At 36.8% G+C, this 13,333-nt stretch overlaps 1 long non-coding RNA gene across 1 annotated transcript; it reads right to left on the reverse strand.

Annotated features, from left to right (window-relative positions):
- Positions 1-414: 414 nt before the first annotated feature.
- LOC137388704 (uncharacterized) lies at positions 415-3,818 on the reverse strand. The gene is made up of 3 exons (XR_010978000.1): positions 3,741-3,818; positions 2,332-2,640; positions 415-629 (listed from the first exon to the last, which is right to left on the reverse strand). It is a non-coding gene; the product is annotated as an uncharacterized lncRNA (long non-coding RNA).
- Between the last annotated feature and the right edge of the window lie 9,515 nt (positions 3,819-13,333).

Here is a 13,333-nt window from a genome sequence, read left to right on the forward strand (position 1 = left end):
GTTGGCAAAAAGCAACCAACAGTTGGCAATAAGCTATCAACAGCTGGCAATAAGCAAACAACAGTTGGCAATAAGCAATAAACAGTTGGCAATAAGCAATCAACAGTTGACAATAAACAATCGACAGTTGGCAGTAAGCAATCAAAAGTTGACAATAAGCAATCAAAAGTTGGCAATAAGAAATCAACAGTTGACAATACGCAATCACCAGTGGACAATAATCAATCAACAGTTGGGAATAAGCAATCAACAGTTGGCTATAAGCAATCAAAAGTTGGCAATAAGCAATCAAAAGTTGGCAATAAGCAATACAAAGTTGGTAATAAGCGATCAAAAGTTGGCAATAAGCAGTCAACAGTTGACAATAAGCAATCAACAGTTGACAATAAGCAATCAAAAGTTGGCAATAATGTAAGATATGTCAAGCTTGACTCTCAAACATTGCGATAGTACCCGTATATGACAGTTAACATTTCATTCCAAGGGTTGTGACCCCTATCTGTGTACAGTGGCTGTAAGAAATACCCTCATTTTATAACGTCAATGCACTGACTGCTTGTGTACGCTCTACCATCATGCCGCAAAGCACTCAGTTCCAATGTGAATCTCCTCTGTCTGACCGTTGTAACCTAACAAAATTATAAACATATTATTCATTCTTGTCTCCTTAATGTATCTTGTGTTTGGCTCATCTTTCTAGTATGAATCTCGTGTTTTGTGCTGTCAAAACTATATAAAAGCATGCAGTTTTATTAGATCTAGACTTGTAGTTTTATAATCCTCGTACTTGTTGTCAGTATATTAATAAACGCTCGTAAGACAAGACTCTCTCTCTATCTCTGGCATACTTTAGGCTTTAGGAGTCAAAAGCCACCTTAGGGCAGCATAGCGCGCTGTCACATTTGGTGTCAGAAGTGGGATTCGATAAAATTGATAAAATCCCAAGGACACTGCCAGAATTTGAGATGACAGAGAGAGAAGGATCACAAAGTGCTCGGGATGAGGAATTGGAGCGATCTGATGCTGAAGGACCAGCAGCTGACGAGTTCAGAGATCAAGTCAATAAAAGATTTGCCGGCGTGGGAAAAGCCATCGATGAACAGAGAGATGCCTTGGTCGGTGTAGTGCAGCAGACCGGGAAAATTGAGGAGATGATCAAGCTCCTGACGACACAAGTTGCCAAGTTGGCCGATGTTACTGGCAATGCCAAAAAAGACCACGATTCAGAGGTAAGTTTTGATATACCTCAGCCTAGTAAAAGTGATTCAAACTTACGAAGAGAATGGGTTAAATTTGGCCTAAAATTCACAGGTAGGTCACTTGATGACGATTTCGAAAGCTTCGCCATGCAATTTGAAACTTGCTGTTCACTGCACGAAGTCCCAAAATCGTCATATGTATTAATCCTACAACTATACCTTAAAGATCTAGCATCAGCATACCTTAAAGACATAATTAGGACTGAAGGAAGTTCAGTTTCGTACCAGCGAGTAAAAATCCTTATGAAAAATAAATTAAATGCAGTTAAAGGAGAGCAACAAATTGCCATGGAAGTCTCTGCAGTGAGGCAGGGAGGAAATGAGACAGTCAGAGAGTATTACGAAAAGTTCCACAAAATAATTGCTAGTGGATCTGCAGGGGAAGAGAACCCCTATGTTCTCTTACATTTTCGAGCGGGTTTGAGGCCCGACATAAAAGACAAAATCATGGGCATACCGGGAAAAACCCTTTCAGAAATACTAAAAGCTGCGGTTAGTGTCGAAACGGCTTTGGTGGTTTACAAAAAAGTGGCTGATGTATCTGTCAACTTCAGCAATCAAGTCAGACCTAACCCAAGTGTAAACAAACGCTTCGATAAACCAGCAAGAAAATGCTTCATATGCCAATCACCGAATCATATAGCTAGATTCTGTGACAGAAAAACCAGTAATCTTAGATATCAGCAGCCTAGACAGGAACACCCTAATAAGATCAGGTTCACTCAGAACCAACCAGGTAAGTCACACCCTAGTCATTTCCCTAGAGATAGACAAAGTAGCAACCAGAGCCAGATGCCACAATGGTTTCAGGCATGGTTGGCCAGCCAACGCTCACAGCCACCCATACCCCAACCTCCCACCTATCAGCCCCAGGGAGCCTATGCTTCAACTGCAGTCGCTAAGCCCACACTCAAAACACTCCCTGTCCCCATTGCTTCATCCCAACCCAACCAGGTAAGTGACAACAATACAGTTATTTATGACAATATGGCTGTTGAACATGTACAGGAACATGCGGAGCTCTGCCAGGTACAGGTAGAGGCAGGCAATGTAGAGGTAGCAGAAGTAATACCTGTGGTTCCTGTAATGATCACTCCAGTCATAACCGTAGAGTATGCTGAGTTAGAAGTCGCTGTAGTAGAGGTGGTAGAAACCTATTTACAGGTAAGCGAGGCCCCTTCAAATAGTTCTAATGTGGCCAACGAAAACTCTGTAAATAAACAAGAGGTCACTCCAAATAGCCTCCCGCCAAAACACAAGGCTTCAGAAACATTGAGTAAGGCCCATGTCAAAAGTTCCAAGGTAAGTTTGGATAAGATATATGACCTCGTAACCTTTGAAGATGACACTGTTGAGCACTCTCAGCCAGGAACTAGCACTCCTAAAGTAAACAAAGCATCAACAGGTGTCGGTTATGTGAACGAGATCAAGTCATACCACCCAACTAGACCACCTAATTTATATGCATGCTCTGGTAGTAAACTGAACGTGTCACAATCTATGCTCTTCATGCTGACTTTATGTTCTTTGGTAACTCTATGCTATGCACAGGCCCCAATGATATGTCGAACCGGACATACTGTGGCAAACTTTCAACTACCTCAGTTACCACCTTGTGTGCTGCCAGATACCACGGCAGCAAATGACCCATACAATTTGACGCTACAACTTTATAAACCCAACCTTGTGCAATATAGAAGTTTTGCTTTTCATTGCATAATTGTGAAAATCAAGACATTGACAATACTTCTGACTCTGATGTTAAGCAGCCTAAACATAGCTACAATTTGCGACCTAGAACCTAATTGACACTTGACCTATCGAATCTGACCAGCAGACTTGCTTTGCTGAAAATGTTAACCACGCTTATGAGGACAATTCCTCAAACAAAGACATGAACATTATCGTTTATTTACGATATGCTATAGGTATATAGGTATATAGATAGTTAGTAATTTAAACTTGAGTAAGTGAATAGATTTGTAATTAAAAACCATGCGTCAAAACCAGTAGTGAATCCTATTTAATAATAGTGTTGGAAAATAATGTTAAGAAATTAAGCAGTTGGAATAGAATCATGGCTTCGATCAAATATAACATCTTCTTCTTCGCTGTCAATCGTAGAAATATTAGATAATTGTCCTAGAGCAATTAATTGATTAGTTGTAAGTTGCTGATTATGATTCCGTCTTCTTATATACATGTACAGTCGATAGATTAATACGATAGCGGTAATTATGATAATAGACAAAGGAGCAGCTATTGATAGTTCAAGAATCAGGAGTGAATTTGATGGATTTGTCAACGAAATAGTAGTGGAATTGATGATTAAACTAGCAGATACATTTTCGATAGTAAAGTTATTGTTGGTAGAGTTCATGATTTCTGTGACGGTAGGATCGGCATTAGGAGTGGTTGACGTTAAATCAATAGAAGAATCAGCTAAAACAAAAGGAATTTGCTTATTAATACTAGACTTACCAGTTGTGCCTAGGCTTCATTAAATCCTTACTACAGCTAGCCGCACTACCAAGGCGGCGATCCAATATGACACTTGCTCGTAAGTATTATTGCAGTAACAGAAATTGGAGGGCTACTACTGAGCGATCATGCGTTGCAAAATCAAAGTAAACACAACTCTTATAATTTATCACGAAAAGGCGCATGATCGTTAGAATGTTTTTGCTACACGTGTATTGGAACTAATGCTTGTTAATTAAGTAACTGTAAATTAATTCTTATACATACCTCGTGTGATGATTAGGCGTGGATTGGAGGAAATTGCTAGTAAATCAGTGGGAAGAGTAATTTTGGTTAGTTTCGGATTTCCATGGAGATCAATGAAGCGATATGGCGGATAAGAGTTAGGATTAAGTTGGATAAAATCAAGATCAGTCAGATTTCGATTAGAACAATCAATTTTTAGTAGAGTCATGGAGCTGCAGCATGAAACCAAGAATGGACAAAGCATGATTCAGAAGATAAAAATGACTGTAATAGTAAATGAAAATAGTTTTAAAGGTAAATTTTATGAATGTAAGAAAAATCTAGCTGTCTGCAGAGGTAATGATTGAGTTCCATAAAACGGCTTGTTGGATTGATTTATTTGAGAAATTTAATTATCTGAGGTGAATCTCAGTCTAAATTGGTCCTCTAAATTTGTGTGTGTAAAGAGCACACAACTCTCATTGTCAGTTGAATTAGCTGGCAGTTTCGGTTCCCCTCCTTTAGCAACAGGAATCTAGACACCAACATATAGAAGCAGAAGATTTCCAGCCTACCAGACCAATATCAGTAAATTCACAGCCATCTGACGAAAGGAATGACAACATACTGCAGGACCACTCAAATCTGAGTTAAGTTAAAACTTCCATCACTTCAGGGTTACGTGATTAACTTTGACACCCTCTCCGAACACTACCTAAATGATGGGTTGGTTTTAGTGAGCTGTGCAGCCAATATACTTGATTTTTGAGCTACTGCCTATGGATTGTTTTGTGTCAGACATATCTACTTGTTATGTACCATTTTTGTGAGTGGATGGAAGTAAAACAAAAAAAAGGAGTAATTAGAATCAAATGCTACATATGCTTAAAATTTTAATTTTTTATAACCTTAGTTTGAGGCCTGACAAGTAGGGTAAGGCTTCACTTAGATAGGATTTTTTTAATTGCATATTGTATTAGTTTTGGGTATACTGTGTTTCTTATTTTTATTCCTAGGAAGCGGCAACTATAATTACAAGATACATGCTGACAGTGCATAGCGATTCGTGAGTCATCGACAAAATATATCAGGGGACATCCTGTAGCATACAAGTTTGGGTATTCGAGAAAATTACGGTACAATGGCAGACATACAACAAACAAACAGTTAATATACAAACAATTCAGAAGTCATTATACAAACGATACTTCAGCTACGTCAACACATGACGCCCACCAATAACTATGACAGATCAACAACCAACAACCCCTCTAGAAAAAAATTACGTCCGTGACGTCATCTAAGGAGGAAGGTGTAAGATATGTCAAGGTTGACTCTCAAACATTGCGATAGTACCCGTATATGACAGTTAACATTTCATTCCAAGGGTTGTGACCCCTATCTGTGTACAGTGGCTGTAAGAAATACCCTCATTTTATAACGTCAATGCACTGACTGCTTGTGTACGCTCTACCATCATGCCGCAAAGCACTCAGTGCCAATGTGAATCTCCTCTGTCTGACCGTTGTAACCTAACAAAATTATAAACATATTATTCATTCTTGTCTCCTTAATGTATCTTGTGTTTGGCTCATCTTTCTAGTATGAATCACGTGTTTTGTGCTGTCAAAACTAAATAAAAGCATGCAGTTTTATTAGATCTAGACTTGTAGTTTTATAATCCTCGTACTTGTTGTCAGTATATTAATAAACGCTCGTAAGACAAGACTCTCTCTCTATCTCTGGCATACTTTAGGCTTTAGGAGTCAAAAGCCACCATAGGGCAGCATAGCGCGCTGTCACAATAAACAATCAACAGTTAGCGATAAACAATCAACAGTTGGAAATAAGCAATCAACAGTTGGCAATAAGCAATCAACAGTTGGCAATAAGCAAACAACAGTTGGCAATAAGCAATAAACAGTTGGCAATAAGCAATCAACAGTTGGCAATAAACAGTCAACAGTTGGCAGTAAGCAATCAAATGTTGTCAATAAGCAATCAAAAGTTGGCAATAAGAAATCAACAGTTGACAATACGCAATCAACAGTGGACAATAAGCAATCAACAGTTGGGAATAAGCAATCAAAAGTTGGCAATAAGCAATCGACAGTTGGCAATAAGCAATCAAAGGTTGGCAATAAGCGATTAAAATTTGGCAATAAGTAATCAACAGTTGACAATAAGCAATCAAAGATTTACAATAAGCAATCAATAGTTCGAAATAAGCAATCAAAAGTTGGCAATAAGCAATCAAAAGCTGGAAATAAGCAATCAACTGTTGAAAAGAAGCAACCAACAGTTGACAATATGCAATCAACATGTGACAATAAGCGATCGACAGTTGACAATAAGCAATCAACATTTGATAATAAACAATCAACAGCTGGCAATAAGCAATAAACAGCTAGCATTAAGCAATCAACAGTTGGCAATAAGCATTCAACAGTTGGCAATAAGCAATACACAGTTGACAATAAGCAATGAACAGTTGACAATAAGAAATCCAAAAGTTGACAATAAACAATCAACAGTTGACAAAAAGCAGTCAACAGTTGAAATAAGCAATCAAAAGGTGACAATAAGCAATCAAAGGTTGGCAATAAGCAATCAACAGTTGACCATAAGCAATCAAAGGTTGGCAATAAGCGATCAAAATTTGGCAATAAGCAATCAACAGTTGGCAATGAGCAATTAACTGTTGACACTAAGCAATCAACAGTCGACAATAAGCAACCAACAGTTGACAATAAGCGATCAAAAGTTGACAATAAGCAATCAACAGTTGACAATAAGCGATCAAAAGTTGGCAATAAGCAATCAACAGTTGAGAATAAGCGATCAACAGTTGGCAATAAGCAATTAACAGTTGACACTAAGCAATCAACAGTCGACAATAAGCAACCAACAGTTGACAATAAGCGATCAAAAGTTGACAATAAGCAATCAACAGCTGACAAAAAGCAATCAGCAGCTGGCAATAAGCAATCAAAAGCTGGAAATAAGCAATCAACTGTTGAAAAGAAGCAACCAACAGTTGACAATATGCAATCAACATGTGACAATAAGCGATCAACAGTTGACAATAAGCAATCAACAGTTGATAATAAACAATCAACAGCTGGCAATAAGCAATAAACAGTTGGCAATAATCAATCAACAGTTGGCAATAAGCAAACAACAGTTGGCAATAAGCAATAAACAGTTGGCAATAAGCAATCAACAGTTGGCAATAAACAGTCAACAGTTGGCAGTAAGCAATCAAATGTTGTCAATAAGCAATCAAAAGTTGGCAATAAGAAATCAACAGTTGACAATACGCAATCAACAGTGGACAATAAGCAATCAACAGTTGGGAATAAGCAATCAAAAGTTGGCAATAAGCAATCGACAGTTGGCAATAAGCAATCAAAGGTTGGCAATAAGCGATCAAAATTTGGCAATAAGCAATCAACAGTTGACAATAAGCAATCAACAGTTGCCAATAAGCAATTAAAAGTTGGCAAAAAGCAACCAACAGTTGGCAATAAGCTATCAACAGCTGGCAATAAGCAAACAACAGTTGGCAATAAGCAATAAACAGTTGGCAATAAGCAATCAACAGTTGACAATAAACAATCGACAGTTGGCAGTAAGCAATCAAAAGTTGACAATAAGCAATCAAAAGTTGGCAATAAGAAATCAACAGTTGACAATACGCAATCACCAGTGGACAATAAGCAATCAACAGTTGGGAATAAGCAATCAACAGTTGGCTATAAGCAATCAAAAGTTGGCAAAAAGCAATCAAAAGTTGGCAATAAGCAATACAAAGTTGGTAATAAGCGATCAAAAGTTGGCAATAAGCAATCAACAGTTGACAATAAGCAATCAACAGTTGACAATAAGCAATCAAAAGTTGGCAATAAACAATCAACGGTTAGCGATAAACAATCAACAGTTGGAAATAAGCAGTCAACAGTTGGCAATAAGCAATCAACAGTTGGCAATAAGCAAACAACAGTTGGCAATAAGCAATAAACAGTTGGCAATAAGCAATCAACAGTTGGCAATAAACAGTCAACAGTTGGCAGTAAGCAATCAAATGTTGTCAATAAGCAATCAAAAGTTGGCAGTAAGAAATCAACAGTTGACAATACGCAATCAACAGTGGACAATAAGCAATGAACAGTTGGGAATAAGCAATCAAAAGTTGGCAATAAGCAATCGACAGTTGGCAATAAGCAATCAAAGGTTGGCAATAAGCGATCAAAATTTGGCAATAAGTAATCAACAGTTGACAATAAGCAATCAAAGATTTACAATAAGCAATCAATAGTTCGAAATAAGCAATCAAAAGTTGGCAATAAGCAATCAAAAGCTGGAAATAAGCAATCAACTGTTGACAAAAAGCAATCAACAGTTGAAATAAGCAATCAAAAGGTGACAATAAGCAATCAACAGTTGAAATAAGCAATCAACAGTTTGCAATAAGCGACCAAAATTTGGCACTAAGCAATCAACAGTTGACAATAAGCAATCAACAGTTGACAATAAGCGATCAAAAGTTGGCAATAACCAATCAACAGTTGACAATAAGCAATAAACAGTTGACAATAAGCAATCAACAGCTGGCAATAAGCAATCAACAGTTGGCAGTAAGAAATCGACAGCTGGCAATAAGCAATCAACACCTGACAATAAGCAATCAACAGTTGGCAGTAAGCAATCAAAAGTTGACAATAAGCAAGCAAAAGTTGGCAATAAGCAATCAGCAGTTGACAATAAGCAATCAAAAGGTGACAATAAGCAATCAACAGTTGAAATAAGCAATCAACAGTTTGCAATAAGCGATAAAAAGTTGGCAATAAGCAATCAACATTTGATAATAAACAATTAACAGCTGGCAATAAGCAATAAACAGCTAGCATTAAGCAATCAACAGTTGGCAATAAGCATTCAACAGTTGGCAATAAGCAATACACAGTTGACAATAAGCAATGAACAGTTGACAATAAAAAATCCAAAAGTTGACAATAAACAATCAACAGTTGACAAAAAGCAATCAACAGTTGAAATAAGCAATCAAAAGGTGAAAATAAGCAATCAAAATTGGCAATAAGCAATCAACAGTTTACAAAAAGCAATCAACAGTTGAATTAAGCAATCAACAGTTTGCAATAAGCGACCAACAGTTGGCACTAAGCAATCAAAAGTTGGCAATAACCAATCAACAGTTGACAATAAGCAATAAACAGTTGACAATAAGCAATCAACAGCTGGCAATAAGCAATCAACAGTTGGCAGTAAGAAATCGACAGCTGGCAATAAGCAATCAACAGCTGACAATAAGCAATCAACAGTTGGCAGTAAGCAATCAAAAGTTGACAATAAGCAAGCAAAAGTTGGCAATAAGCAATCAACAGTTGGCAATAAGCAATCAGCAGTTGACAATAAGCAATCAACAGTTGACAATAAGCGATAAAAAGTTGGCAATAAGCAAACAACAGTTGGCAATAAGCAATCAGCAGTTGACAATAAGCAATCAAAAGTTGGCAATAAGCAGTTAACAGTTGAAAATAAGCAATCAACAGCTGGCAATAAGCAATCAACAGTTGACAATAAGCAATCAAAAGTTGACAATAAGCAATCAACAGTTGGATATAAGCAATCAAAAGTTGGCAATGAGCAATCAAAAGTTGGCAATAAGCAATACAAAGTTGGTAATAAGCGATCAAAAGTTGGCAATAAGCAATCAACAGTTGACAATAAGCAATCAACAGTTGACAATAAGCAATCAAAAGTTGGCAATAAACAATCAACAGTTAGCGATAAACAATCAACAGTTGGAAATAAGCAATCAACAGTTGGCAATAAGCAATCAACAGTTGGCAATAAGCAAACAACAGTTGGCAATAAGCAATTAACAGTTGGCAATAAGGAATCAGCAGTTGACAATAAGCAATCAAAAGTTGGCAATAAGCAATCAACACTTGGTGATAGGTAGCTAACAGTTGACAATAAGCAATCAACAGCTGGAAATATGCAAGCAACAGTTGACAATAAGCAATCAAAAGTAGACAATAAGCAATCAACAGTTGACAATAAGCAATCAACAGTAGACAATAAGCGATCAAAAGTTGACAATAAGCAATCAACAGTTGACAATATGCCATCGAAAGTTGGCAATAAGCAATCAAAAGTTGGTAATAAGCAATCAACAGTAGGCATTAAGCAATCAACAATTGAGAATAAGCAAATAACAGTTGGCAATAAGCGATTACCAGTTGAAAATAAGCAATCAACAGTCGACAATAGGCAATCAACAGCTGGCAATAAGCAAGCAACAGTTGACAATAAACAATCAAAAGTTGACAATAAGCAATCAACAGTTGACAATAAGCGATCAAAAGTTGACAATAAGCAATCAACAGTTGACAATAAGCAATCAACAGTTGCCAATAAGCAATCAAAAGTTGGCAAAAAGCAACCAACAGTTGGCAATAGGCTATCAACAGCTGGCAATAAGCAAACAACAGTTGGCAATAAGCAATCAACAGTTGGCAATAAGCAATCAACAGTTGGCAATAAACAGTCAACAGTTGGCAGTAAGCAATCAAATGTTGTCAATAAGCAATCAAAAGTTGGCAACAAGAAATCAACAGTTGACAATACGCAATCAACAGTGGACAATAAGCAATCAACAGTTGGGAATAAGCAATCAAAAGTTGGCAATAAGCAATCAACAGTTGGCAATAAGCAATCAAAGGTTGGCAATAAGCGATCAAAATTTGGCAATAAGTAATCAACAGTTGACAATAAGCAATCAAAGATTTACAATAAGCAATCAATAGTTCGGAATAAGCAATCAAAAGTTGGCAATAAGCAATCAACAGTCGACAATAAGCAATCAACAGTTGGCAATAAGCAATTAACAGTTGGCAATAAGCAATCAAAAGTTGGCAATAAATCAAAAGTTGGCAATAAGCAATCAAAGGTTGGCAATAAGCAATCAAAAGTTGGCAATAAGCAATCAACAGTTGACAATAAGCAATCAACAGCTGGCAATAAGCAATCAACAGTTGACAATAAGCAATCAAAAGTTGGCAATAAGCAAACAACAGTTGACCATAAGCAATCAAAGGTTGGCAATAAGCAATCAACAGTTGGCAATAAGCAATTAACAGTTGGCAATAAGCAATCAACAGTTGGCAATAAACAATCAACAGTTGGCAGTAAGCAATCAAATGTTGTCAATAAGCAATCAAAAGTTGGCAATAAGAAATCAACAGTTGACAATACGCAATCAACAGTGGACAATAAGCAATCAACAGTTGGGAATAAGCAATCAAAAGTTGACAATAAGCAAGCAAAAGTTGGCAATAAGCACTCAACAGTTGGCAATAAGCAATCAGCAGTTGACAATAAGCAATCAACAGTTGACAATAAGCAATCAAAAGTTGGCAATAAGCAATCAACAGTTGACAATAAGCAATCAACAGTTGCCAATAAGCAATTAAAAGTTGGCAAAAAGCAACCAACAGTTGGCAATAAGCTATCAACAGCTGGCAATAAGCAAACAACAGTTGGCAATAAGCAATAAACAGTTGGCAATAAGCAATCAACAGTTGACAATAAACAATCGACAGTTGGCAGTAAGCAATCAAAAGTTGACAATAAGCAATCAAAAGTTGGCAATAAGAAATCAACAGTTGACAATACGCAATCACCAGTGGACAATAAGCAATCAACAGTTGGGAATAAGCAATCAACAGTTGGCTATAAGCAATCAAAAGTTGGCAAAAAGCAATCAAAAGTTGGCAATAAGCAATACAAAGTTGGTAATAAGCGATCAAAAGTTGGCAATAAGCAATCAACAGTTGACAATAAGCAATCAACAGTTGACAATAAGCAATCAAAAGTTGGCAATAAACAATCAACGGTTAGCGATAAACAATCAACAGTTGGAAATAAGCAGTCAACAGTTGGCAATAAGCAATCAACAGTTGGCAATAAGCAAACAACAGTTGGCAATAAGCAATAAACAGTTGGCAATAAGCAATCAACAGTTGGCATAAAACAGTCAACAGTTGGCAGTAAGCAATCAAATGTTGTCAATAAGCAATCAAAAGTTGGCAGTAAGAAATCAACAGTTGACAATACGCAATCAACAGTGGACAATAAGCAATGAACAGTTGGGAATAAGCAATCAAAAGTTGGCAATAAGCAATCGACAGTTGGCAATAAGCAATCAAAGGTTGGCAATAAGCGATCAAAATTTGGCAATAAGTAATCAACAGTTGACAATAAGCAATCAAAGATTTACAATAAGCAATCAATAGTTCGAAATAAGCAATCAAAAGTTGGCAATAAGCAATCAAAAGCTGGAAATAAGCAATCAACTGTTGACAAAAAGCAATCAACAGTTGAAATAAGCAATCAAAAGGTGACAATAAGCAATCAACAGTTGAAATAAGCAATCAACAGTTTGCAATAAGCGACCAAAAGTTGGCACTAAGCAATCAACAGTTGACAATAAGCAATCAACAGTTGACAATAAGCGATCAAAAGTTGGCAATAACCAATCAACAGTTGACAATAAGTAATAAACAGTTGACAATAAGCAATCAACAGCTGGCAATAAGCAATCAACAGTTGGCAGTAAGAAATCGACAGCTGGCAATAAGCAATCAACAGCTGACAATAAGCAATCAACAGTTGGCAGTAAGCAATCAAAAGTTGACAATAAGCAAGCAAAAGTTGGCAATAAGCAATCAGCAGTTGACAATAAGCAATCAAAAGGTGACAATAAGCAATCAACAGTTGAAATAAGCAATCAACAGTTTGCAATAAGCGATAAAAAGTTGGCAATAAGCAATCAACATTTGATAATAAACAATTAACAGCTGGCAATAAGCAATAAACAGCTAGCATTAAGCAATCAACAGTTGGCAATAAGCATTCAACAGTTGGCAATAAGCAATACACAGTTGACAATAAGCAATGAACAGTTGACAATAAAAAATCCAAAAGTTGACAATAAACAATCAACAGTTGACAAAAAGCAATCAACAGTTGAAATAAGCAATCAAAAGGTGAAAATAAGCAATCAAAATTGGCAATAAGCAATCAACAGTTTACAAAAAGCAATCAACAGTTGAATTAAGCAATCAACAGTTTGCAATAAGCGACCAACAGTTGGCACTAAGCAATCAAAAGTTGGCAATAACCAATCAACAGTTGACAATAAGCAATAAACAGTTGACAATAAGCAATCAACAGCTGGCAATAAGCAATCAACAGTTGGCAGTAAGAAATCGACAGCTGGCAATAAGCAATCAACAGCTGACAATAAGCAATCAACAGTTGGCAGTAAGCAATCAAAAGTT

This window comes from Watersipora subatra, chromosome 2 (assembly GCF_963576615.1).
Source record: "Watersipora subatra chromosome 2, tzWatSuba1.1, whole genome shotgun sequence".
NCBI lineage: Eukaryota > Metazoa > Bryozoa > Gymnolaemata > Cheilostomatida > Watersiporidae > Watersipora > Watersipora subatra.